Raw genomic sequence first — 13,698 nt, 5'->3', positions numbered from 1 at the left:
ATTAAAAATTATTTAGAAAAATAATAAGATTATGTAAAATATATATTCTTAAGAAATACATAAATATAAAAACGAAATAAAATTTAATATAAAATAGGAGAAAAAGAAAACTTACCTGAATTCGTGTAAACGTTGATACATCATTATGAAGATTTTAATAATAATCTGCAATTAATTGTATAGTGTTATTCAAACAATTATATATAATAAACACATTAAAAAGATAAATAGAATTATTATACATGTATGGACCAATAAGCGGCTCTGCTGCATGACAGCAATATCCGATATATTTACGTCTCTCATTTGATTCACCTTCATGATCTTAGATTAATCATATTAACATAAAAACATAAATGTGTCAATAGTTGTATATTAAAAGAAAGAACTAAATAAATACATCAAGTTACAACCATTCAATATAATGTGAGTATAAAAAAAATCATGCCAATGCAATGATAGAGTGATCATTTTAGTTCATTCCACAAGATATTTTATACGTTTTTCGCATTTAGATTTTCTCGTGTTTTTGAAACAGGTCTAAAATGATGATAAAATTAAAATCATTAAAACTTTGTAAATATGTAGAGAGCATCAAAGAACAAAATTAAGCTTACTTCATTCAATTAAGTATATTGTTCTACCCACTCAAATTCAGAAGTCCAACCACTAGCACCATTTTGCCTCTCCAAAGACAACCAAAGATTTTGGATCATGATCTATTTTGTGATGAACAAATTTGTCATCCCAACCATTAGCTATCTTAGGACCAACTCTCTGAATAATTTAAGAGTTATTCTAATATCCCTTAAATTCATGGAATCTCTCAAGGTGAGGGTCTCTAGCTCTAAAATCTCCATCAACTTTACCTGACAAGTAACATATTGCATATGAATTTGCAAATAATGAAAATGCATAGAAATTGTAAAATATAAAACCAAGACAAAACTATAGTTTGGAAGGACCATGACACATTATCCTTGTATGCTAAAAGTAGAAACTAAAAGGAAATGTATCAATAGTTTCAAAATTTAGATTGCATAGATAATATGTAGCGCAACCTGTGCATTAAAGATTCTTTTCTTTTATCGTCAAAAAAGTGTCTAGCCCATGATGCATGTTGTTACCGTCACGTATATTGTGTTGTTTGTCATCTTGTGACAAGCCTAAAACTAGAAGATGCAAAGGATGAAAATGAACACCATCTTGACTGCTATTAACAAATTGATGTAGAAAATCTACTAAAAACCTTTGAATGTGGGTAGTCCTGAAATACAACAAGTAATAAACAGGTTATTTTTCATCACACTAATATTCAAAAGTGTGAAACAATATTGTGAGAAATGTATCAAAACAATTTATCAAATTCAAACAAAATCAGAAATTTCAAAAAAATAAATAAATTATAATTAGGTCTTTACCATATAGAAAATAACTTAAGAAAATACCGAAACCTTCATATGGAGAGTTTACCATCCAATTGTGGTTTAAAAAGTCCATTAATATTCGATATATAACCAATAACTAGAACTTTTGGTGCTAGTTGTCGGTCTATTTTGATCAGCAGTGCAAAAAACCCTCAAGAAATTCTGATCCCTAAAAATCAAAGGCATTGATGTCAAGAAATAACTTTAGAAAAGTTTATTGACAAAAGATTATGGACAGAAAGATGAGATGAGACATGGGTACTAGTACGTAGAAGATGATGACCAAGCTCCGATCCAAATAATGAATTTAGAGGTTCATTAATGGATTTATAGAATTACCATCGGTAACGGTTGATAAGTTCATAAAAAAACAATCAATCAATAATTTTTTACCTGTCAATTCGATTCAATATATTCTTTGATGACATTATCACAACTAGAATCTCTAAATTTGGAAGAACCCTGCAAATTTAAACAATTATATTTTCTTTTTCTCTTTCTGTTCAAATCTTTACTCAAAATTTTAGACAACAAACCTTACATTGATCTTCATAAGTAGTTCGTAACCGGACATTCCGGACAACACACTTCACCTTGGTATGGATCCAACTAGATCATTGCTTCTTGAATTTATTTAAATCGCTTCACCTGGTATGTGGTATGTCAATTCTAAAAAACCTTCACGATTATTGAAATGCAAAAAATCTCTCCTACCTCTACTTAAAAAATGGTCTTTTTGGAGAGTTCCAATTTTGATTTCTTTTCTCAAATATTGGTTTTTTATTTAATAGAAAAATTTTATTTTAATAAAAATATATAAGTTTGTTTATGAATTAATATAAATATAAGTTTAATTTAAAATTATTTATAAATATAATAAGAATATTTAAAATATAATAATATTCAGAATATAAGAAATATATAATTAAAAAAATTAAATAAATTTTAATGTAAAATATGGGTTTAATTGTTTTAATAGATTTAATACAAATTTAAATTTAATAAAAAAAAATTATTGAAAAATTTAAATTAAATATTATTTATATATAAGTAAAATATATAAGTAAAACATTCAAAATTATTTAAAAATATTAAGAATATTTAAAAAATAAATTATATTCTATATATAAGTAAAAATCTAAATAATATTTAATAAAAAATATTTTTTTAATAAGTTTTATCCAAATATAAATTTAATGAAAGTAAGTTTAATACAAAATTTAAATTATATTAAATTAATTAAAAATGAAATTTTCATAAGTTTAGTGTAAATTTAAATTTAATGAAAATACATTTAATGCAAAATATAAAAATGTGTTTATGAATTAATAATAAATATGAGGTTATTTAAAATTATTTATAAATATTATAAAAATATTTTAAAAAATATATTATGTTCTTAATATAAAAGTAAAAAAGTAAAAAATTAAATAAAATTTAATACAGAATATGCTTTAAAAAATTAATACAAATTTAAATTTAATAAAAATCATTTTAATGCAATATTTAAATATAATGAAAATAGAAAAAAATATATAATTTTAATAACTTTAATCCAAATTTTAATTTTATAAAATATAAAAATCTGCTTATGAATAAAAATTATAATATAAGTTTAAATGAAAATTTAAAATTATTGATAAACATTATAAGAATATATAAAAAAACAAGTAATATTCTTAATAAAAGAAATATATATGTAAAAAACTAAATAAAATATAATGAATTTTTTTTAAGAAGTTTAATGTATATTTTAAATTTAAATTATATTATATATAAAAATAAAATTATAAAATGTTTAATACAAATTTAAATTATATAATATTTAATGAAAAAATTAAATTTTAATAAGTTTAATGAAATTTAAATTTAATTAAATACATTTAATGTAAAATATAAAATTTATTTATGAATTAATAATAAATTTAAATTTAAGTCAAAATTTTAAATTATTTATAAACATTATAAGATTATTTACAAAATAAATAATATTTTTAATATAATAAATATATAAGTAAATCTAAATAAAATGTAAGGCAAAATATGTTTAAAATAGGTTTAATGATAATTTAAATTTAATAAAAATAAAATTAATGGAAATTTAAATTACATTAGATTAAATTGAAAAAAATACCATTTTTATAAGTTTAATGAAAAATATGTTTAATGCAAAATATAAAAATTTATTTATAAATTAATAGTAAAAGTATGTTTAATTAAAAATTAAAAATTATTTTGAAAAATAATAAGATTATTTAAAATATATATTCTTAAGAAATACATAAATATAAAAACGAAATAAAATTTAATGTAAAATGTGTTAAATGCTTGTATAAAAAAAAGTTAAATGCAAAATTGATATAGTATTAGATTAAATAGAAAATATGTATTTTATATAAGTTAAATTCAAATTTAAATTTAATAAAAATATGTTTAATGCAAAATTTAAATTTAATGAGAAAATAATTTTATATAAAAAATAATAATTATATGTTAAAAATAAAATTAAATAAAGTAATAGTTTTGATTTAAATTAGATGTATTTAAAATTTAAATTATATATGATTAAATAAAAAAAATGTAAAATAAGATTTTAATAAATCTAATACAAATTCTATTAATATTTTTAACATTTATAAAGTTAAATTAAAATTAAGGATGGTATATAAGTTTATTTATTTCTAAACTAAACATGGATTCTTTAAATTTAAATTCTTATAATTTTTAAAATCGATAATGCATAAAAAAAAATTATATCATGTATTTAAAAATAAACCTATAATGTATAAAAACAAAGTATGCGATCTAAAAATAAAAATATGATAATATAAATTTAAATAGGAGGAAAAGAAAACTTACCTGAATTCGTGTAAACGTTGATACATCATTATGAAGATTTTAATAATATCCTGCAATTAATTGTATAGTGTTATTCAAACAATTATATATAATAAACACATTAAAAAGATAAATAGAATTATTATACATGTATGGACCAATAAGCGGCTCTGCTACATGACAACAATATCCGATATATTTACGTCTCTCATTTGATTCACCTTCATGATCTGAAATTAATCATATTAACATACAAAACATAAATGTGTCAATAGTTGTATATTAAAAGAAAGATCTAAATAAATACATCAAGTTACAACCATTCAATATAATGTGAATATAAAAAAAATCATGTCAATGCAATGATAGAGTGATCATTTAAGTTCATTCTACAAGATATTTTATACGTTTTCCGCATTTAGATTTTCTCGTGTTTTTGAAACAGGTCTAAAATGATGATAAAATTAAAATCATTAAAACTTTGTAAATATGTAGAGAGCATCAGAGAATAAAATTAAGCTTACTTCATTCAATTAAGTATATTGTTCCACCCGCTCAAATTCAGAAGTCCAACCACTAGCACCATTTTGCCTCTCCAAAGACAGCCAAAGATTTTGGATCATGATCTATTTTGTGATGAACAAATTTGTCAGCCCAACCATTAGCTATCTTAGGACCAACTCTCTGAATAATTTAAGAGTTATTCTAATATCCCTTAAATTCATGGAATCTCTCAAGGTGAGGGTCTCTATCTCTAAAATCTCCATCAACTTTACCTGACAAGTAACATACTGCATATGAATTTGTAAATAATGAAAATGCATAGAAATTGTAAAATATAAAACCAAGACAGAACTATAGTTTGGAAGGACCATGACACATTATCCTTGTATGCTAAAATTAGAAACTAAAAGGAAATGTATCAACAGTTTCAAAATTTAGATTGCATAGATAATATGTAGCGCAACCTGTGTATTAAACATTCTTTTTTATCGTCAAAGAAGTGTCTAGCCCATGATGCATGTTGTTACGGTCACGTATATTGTGTTGTTTGTCATCTTGTGACAATCTTAAAACTAGAAGATGCAAGGGATGAAAATGGACACCATCTTGACTGCTATTAACAAATTGGTGTAGAAAATCTATTAAAACCCTTTGAATGAGGGTAGTCTTGAAATACAACAAGTAATAAACAGGTTATTTTTCATCACACTAATATTCAAAAGTGTGAAACAATATTATGAGAAATGTATCAAAATAATTTTTCAAATTCAAACAAAATCAGAAATTTCAAAACAAATTTTAAATTATAATTAGTCCATTACCATATAGAAAATAACTTGAGCGAATGCAGAAGCCTTCATATGGAGAGTTTACCATCCAATTGTTGTTTAAAAAGTCCATTAATATTGGATATATAATAACCAATAACAGGAATGTTTGGTGCGGTTGTCAGTCTATTTTGATCAGCTGTGCAAAAAACCCTCAATAAATTCTTATCCTTGAAAATCAAAGGCATGGATGTCAAGAAATAACTTAAAAAAAATTGTTGACAAAAGATCATAGACAAAGAGATGAGATGAGACATGGGTACTAGTACGTAAAAGATGATGACCAAGCTCCGATCCAAATAATGAATTTAGAGGTTCATTAATGACTTTATAGAATTACCATCATAGGTAACGGTTGATAAGTTCATAGAAAAAACAATCAATCAATAATTTTTACCTGTCAATTCGATTCAATATATTCTTTAATAACATTATCATAACTGAAATCTCTCTATATTTGGAAGAACCTACAAATTTTAAAAAAAATATTATCTTAATCTTTTTTTGTTCAAATCTTTACTCAAAATTTTAGACAACAAACCTTACCTGGATCTTCATGAGTAGTTCGTAACCGGATATTCCGGACAACACACTTCACCTTGGTATTGATCCAACTAGATCATTGCTTCTTGAATTTATTTAAATCGCTTCGCCCGGTACGTGGTATGTGCATTCTCGAACCTTCACTATTATTGTAATGCAAAAAATCTCTCCTACCTCTACTTACACAATATTCTTTTGAGATTTCCAATTTTAATTTCTTTTCTTAAATATTGGTTTTTTATTTAATAGCAAAATTTAAATTTAATAAAAATATGCAAAAATATATAAGTTTGTTTATGAATTATTATAAATATAAGTTTAATTTAAAATTATTTATATATAATAAGAATATTTAAAATATAATAATATAAGAAAAATATAAGTAAAAAAAATAAATAAACTTTAATGCAAAATATGGGTTTAATAGGTTTAATAGATTTAATTAAAATTTAAATCTAATAAAAAATGTTTATTGGAAAATTTATATTATATTATATTAAATAGAAATAATAAAAATTTTAAAAGTTTAATGTAAAATATTAAAGTTTGTTTATTATTTAATGATAAATATAATTTTAATTCAAAATTATTTATAACAATTTTAAGAATATTTAAAAAATAAATAATATTCTATATATAAAAAATATATAAGTAAAAATCTAAATAATATTTAATAAAAAATATTTTTTTAACAAGTTTTATTCAAATATAAATTTAATGAAAGTAAGTTTAATACAAAATTTAAATTATATTAAATTAATTGAAAAATGAAATTTTCATAAGTTTAGTGTAAATTTAAATTTATTTAAAATACATTTAATGAAAAATATAAAAATGTGTTTATGAATTAATAATAAATATGAGTTTAATTAAAAATTTTAAATTATTTATAAATATTATAAAAATATTTTAAAAAATATATTATGTTCTTAATATAAAAATAAATAAGTAAAAACTTAAATAAAATTTAATACAAAATATGCTGTAAAAAATTAATACAAATTTAAATTTAATAAAATTCATTTTAATGCAATATTTAAATATAATGAAAATAGAAAAAAAATATATAATTTTAATAAATTTAATCCAAATTTTAATTTTATTAAAATATAAAAATTTGTTTATGAATAAAAATTATAATATAAGTTTAAATGAAAATTTAAAATTTAGTGATAAACATTATAAGAATATTTAAAAAACAAGTAATATTCTTAATAAAAGAAATATATATGTAAAAGATTAAATAAAATATAATGAATTTTGTTTAAGAAGTTTAATGTATATTTTAAATTTAAATTATATTATATATAAAAATAAAATTATAAAATATTTAATACATATTTAAATTATATAATATTTAATGAAAAATTTTAATTTTAATAAGTTTAATGAAATTTAATTTAATTAAATACATTTAATGTAAAATATAAAATTTATTTATAAATTAATAATAAATTTAAATTTAAGTTAAAATTTTAAATTATTTATAAAAATTATAAGATTATTTAAAAAATAAATAATATTTTTAATATAAGAAATATATAAGTAAATTTAAATAAAATGTAAGGCAAAATATGTTTAAACTAGGTTTAATGATAATTTAAATTTAATGAAAATAAATTTAATTAAAATTTAAATTATATTAAATTAAATTGAAAAAATACCATTTTTATAAGTTTAATGAAAAATATGTTTAATGCAAAACATAAAAATTTATTTATGAATTAATAGTAAAAGTACGTTTAATTAAAAATTTAAAATTATTTAGAAAAATAATAAGATCATTTAAAATATATATTCTTAAGAAATACATAAATATAAAAACGAAATAAAATTTATTGTAAAATATGTTAAGTGCTTGTATAAAAAAAAGTTAAATGCAAAATTGATATAGTATTAGATTAAATAGAAAATATGTATTTTATATAAGTTAAATTCAAATTTAAATTTAATAAAAATATGTTTAATGCAAAATTTAAATTTAATGAGAAAATAATTTTATATAAAAAATAATAATTATATGTTAAAAATAGAATTAAATAAAGTAATAGTTTTGATTTAAATTAGATGTATTTAAAATTTAAATTATATAGGATTAAATAGAAAAAAAAAATGTAAAATAAGATTTTAATAAATTTAATACAAATTCTATTAATATTTTTAACATTTATAAAGTTAAATTAAAATTAAGGATGGTATATAAGTTTATTTATTTCTAAACTAAGCATTGATTCTTTAAATTTAAATTCTTATAATTTTTAAAATCGATAATGCATAAAAAAAAAAAAGATTATATCATGTATTTAAAAATAAACCTATAAGGTATAAAAACAAAGTATGCAATTTAAAAATAAAAATATGATAATATAAATTTAAATAGAATGAAAAGAAAACTTACCTGAATTCGTGTAAACGTTGATATATAATGAATGAAGATTTTAATAATATCCTGCAATTAATTGTATAGTGTTATTCAAACAATTATATATGATAAACTCATTAAAAAGATAAATAAAATTATTATACATGTATGGACCAATAAGCGGCTCAGCTACATGACAACAATATCCGATATATTTACGTCTCTTATTTGATTCACCTTAATGATCTGAGATTAATCATATTAACATACAAAACATAAATGTGTCAATAGTTGTATATTAAAAGAAAGAACTAAATAAATACATCAAATTACAACCATTCAATATAGTGTGAGTATAAAAAAATCATGTCAATGCAATGATAGAGTGATCATTTTAGTTCATTCCACAAGATATTTTATATGTTTTCCGCATTTAGATTTTCTCGTGTTTTTGAAACAGGTCTAAAATGATGATAAAATTAAAATCATTAAAACTTTGTAAATATGTAGAGAGCATCACAGAATAAAATTAAGCTTACTTCATTCGATTAAGTATATTGTTCCACCCGCTCAAATTCAGAAGTCCAACCACTAGCACCATTTTGCCTCTCCAAAGATTGCCAAAGATGTTGGATCATGATCTATTTTGTGGTGAACAAATTTGTCAGCCCAACCATTAGCTATCTTAGGACCAACTCTCTCAATAATTTAAAAGTTATTCTAATATCCCTTAAATTCATGGAATCTCTCAAAGTGAGGGTCTCTAGCTCTAAAATCTCCATCAACTTTACCTGACAAGTAACATACTGCATATGAATTTGTAAATAATGAAAATGCATAGAAATTGTAAAATATAAAACCAAGACAGAACTATAGTTTGGAAGGACCATGACACATTATCTTTGTATGCTAAAAGTAGAAACTAAAAGGAAATGTATCAACAGTTTCAAAATTTAGATTGTATAGATAATTTGTAGCGCAACCTGTGTATTAAAGATTCTTTTTTATCATCAAAGAAGTGTCTAGCCCATGATGCATGTTGTTACGGTCACGTATATTGTGTTGTTTGTCATCTTGTGACAAGCTTAAAACTAGAAGATGCAAAGGATGAAAATGAACACCATCTTGACTGCTATTAACAAATTGATGTAGAAAATCTACTAAAAACCTTTGAATGAGGGTAGTCCTAAAATACAACAAGTAATAAACAGGTTATTTTTCATCACACTAATATTCAAAAGTGTGAAACAATATTGTGAGAAATGTATCAAAACAATTTATCAAATTCAAACAAAATCAGAAATTTCAAAAAAAAAAATTTTAATTATAATTAGGTCTTTACCATATAGAAAATAAGATGAGCAAATACCGAAGCCTTCATATGGAGAGTTTACCATCCAATTGTGGTTTAAAAAGACCATTAATATTCGATATATAACCAATAACTGGAACTTTTGGTGCTGGTTGTCGGTCTATTTGATCAGCAGTGCAAAAAACCCTCAAGAAATTCTGATCCCTAAAAATCAAAGGCATTGATGTCAAGAAATAACTTCAGAAAAGTATATTGACAAAAGATCATAGACAGAAAGATGAGATGAGACATGGGTACTATTACGTAGAAGATGATGACCAAGCTCCGATCCAAATAGTGAATTTAGAGGTTCATTAATGGATTTATAGAATTACCATCGATAACGGTTGATAAGTTCATAAAAAAACAATCATTCAATAATTTTTACCTGTCAATTCGATTCAATATATTCTTTGATGACATTATCACAACTGGAATCTCTCTAAATTTGGAAGAACCCTGCAAATTTAAACAATTATATTTTCTTTTTCTCTTTCTGTTCAAATCTTTACTCAAAATTTTAGACAACAAACCTTATATTCATAAGTAGTTCGTAACCGGACATTCCGGACAACACACTTCACCTTGGTATGGATCCAACTAGATCATTGCTTATTGAATTTATTTAAATCACTTCACCCGGTATGTGGTATGTCAATTCTAAAAAACCTTCACGATTATTTTAATGCAAAAAATCTCTCCTACCTCTACTTACAAAATGGTCTTTTTGGAGATTTCCAATTTTGATTTCTTTTCTCAAATATTGGTTTTTTATTTAATAGTAAAATTTAAATTTAATAAAAATATATAAGTTTGTTTATGAATTAATATAAATATAAGTTTAATTTAAACTTATTTATAAATATAATAAGAATATTTAAAATATAAGAATATTCACAATATAAGAAATATATAAGTAAAAAAAATTAAATAAATTTTAATGTAAAATATGGGTTAAATTGTTTTAATAGATTTAATACAAATTTAAATTTAATAAAAAAATAATTATTGAAAAATTTAAATTAAATATTATTTATATATAAGTAAAATATATAAGTAAAACATTCAAAATTATTTAAAAATATTAAGAATATTTAAAAAATAAATAATATTCTATATATAAGTAAAAATCTAAATAATATTTAATAAAAAATATTTTTTTTAATAAGTTTTATCCAATATAAATTTAATGAAAGTAAATTTAATGCAAAATATAAAATGTGTTTATGAATTAATAATAAATATGAGTTTATTTAAAATTATTTATAAATATTATAAAAATATTTTAAAAAATATATTATGTTCTTAATATAAAAATAAATAAGTAAAAAATTAAATAAAATATAATATAGAATATGCTTTAAAAAATTAATACAAATTTAAATTTAATGAAAATCATTTTAATGCAATATTTAAATATAATGAAAATAGAAAAAAATATATAATTTTAATAACTTTAATCCAAATTTAAATTTTATAAAATATAAAAATTTGTTTATGAATAAAAATTATAATATAAGTTTAAATGAAAATTTAAAATTATTGATAAACTTTATAAGAATTATATAATATTAAATGAAAAATTAAATTTTAATAAGTTTAATGAAATTTAAATTTAATTAAATACATTTAATGTAAAATATAAAATTTATTTATGATTTAATAATAAATTTAAATTTAAGTCAAAATTTTAAATTATTTATAAACTTATAGATATTTAAAAAATAAATAATATTTAATATAATAAATATATAAGTAAATCTAAATAAAATGTAAGGCAAAATATGTTTAAACTAGGTTTAATGATAATTTAAATTTAATGAAAATTTAAATTACATTAGATTAAATTGAAAAAAATACCATTTTTAAAGTTTAATGAAAAATATGTTTAATGCAAAATATAAAAATTTATTTATAAATTAATAGTAAAAGTATGTTTAATTAAAAATTAAAAATTATTTAGAAAAATAATAAGATTATTTTAAATATCTATTCTAGAAATACATAATATAAAAACGAAATAAAATTTAATGTAAAATATGTTACATGCTTGTATAAAAAAAAGTTAAATGAAAAATTGATATAGTATTAAATTAAATAGAAAATATGTATTTTATATAAGTTAAATTCAAATTTAAATTTAAAAGTTTAATGCAAAATTTAAATTTAATGAGAAAACAATTTTATATTAAAAATAATAATTATATGTTAAAAATAGAATTAAATAAAGTAATAGTTTTAATTTAAATTTAAAATTTAAATTATATAGGATTAAATAGAAAAAAATGTAAAATAAGATTTAATAAATCTAATACAAATTCTATTAATATTTTTAACATTTATAAAGTTAAATTAAAATTAAGGATGGTATATAAGTTTATTTATTTTTCAACTAAGCATGGATTCTTTAAATTTAAATTCTTATAAGTTTTAAAATCGATAATGCATAAAAAAAAAAAAGATTATATCATGTATTTAAAAATAAACATATAAGGTATAAAAACAAAGTATGCGATCTAAAAATAAAAATATGATAGTATAAATTTAAATAGGAGAAAAAGAAAACTTACCTGAATTCGGGTAAACGTTGATATATAATGAATGAAGATTTTAATAATATCCTGCAATTAATTGTATAGTGTTATTCAAACAATTATATATAATAAACACATTAAAAAGATAAATAGAATTATTATACATGTATGGACCAATAAGCGGCTCTACTACATGACAGCAATATCCGATATATTTACGTCTCTCATTTGATTCACCTTCATGATCTGAGATTAATCATATTAACATACAAAACATAAATGTGTCAATAGTTGTATATTAAAAGAAAGAACTAAATAAATACATCAAGTTACACCATTCAAGTGGAGTATAAAAAAAATCATGTCATGCCATGATAGAGTGATCATTTAAGTTCATTCCAAAAGATATTTTATACGTTTTCGGCATTTAGATTTTCTCGTGTTTTTGAAACAGGTCTAAAATGATGATAAAATTAAAATCATTAAAACTTTGTAAATATGTAGAGAGCATCATAGAATAAAATTAAGCTTACTTCATTCAATTAAGTATATTATTTCACCCGCTCAAATTCAGAAGTCCAACCACTAGCACCATTTTGCCTCTCCAACGACAGCCAAAGACTTTGGATCATGATCTATTTTGTGATGAACAAATTTGTCAGCCCAACCATTAACTATCTTAGGACCAACTCTCTGAATAATTTAAGAGTTATTCTAATATCCCTTAAATTCATGGAATCTCTCAAGGTGAGGGTCTCTATCTCTAAAATCTCCATCAACTTTACCTGACAAGTAACATACATACTGCATATGAATTTGTAAATAATGAAAATGCATAGAAATTGTAAAATATAAAATCAAGACAGAACTATAGTTTGGAAGGACCGTGACACATTATCCTTGTATGCTAAAAGTAGAAACTAAAAGGAAATGTATAACAGTTTCAAAATTTAGATTGCATAGATAATATGTAGCGCAACCTGTGTATTAATGATTCTTTTTTATCGTCAAAGAAGTGTCTATCCCATGATGCATGTTGTTACGGTCACGTATATTGTGTTGTTTGTCATCTTGTGACAAGCTTAAAACTAGAAGATGCAATGGATGAAAATGAACATCTTTTGACTGCTATTAAAAAATTGATGTAGAAAATCTATTAAACCCTTTGAATGAGGGTAGTCCTGAAATACAACAAGTAATAAACAGGTTATTTTTCATCACACTAATATTCAAAAGTGTGAAACAATATTGTGAGAAATATATCAAAACAATTTATCAAATTCAACAAAATCCGAAATTTACAAAAAAAAAT

Source organism: Impatiens glandulifera, chromosome 1, assembly GCF_907164915.1.
Source record: "Impatiens glandulifera chromosome 1, dImpGla2.1, whole genome shotgun sequence".
Lineage (NCBI taxonomy): Eukaryota > Viridiplantae > Streptophyta > Magnoliopsida > Ericales > Balsaminaceae > Impatiens > Impatiens glandulifera.
The sequence above is the reverse complement of the archived record's forward strand: the minus strand, read 5'-3'. Positions refer to the sequence as shown.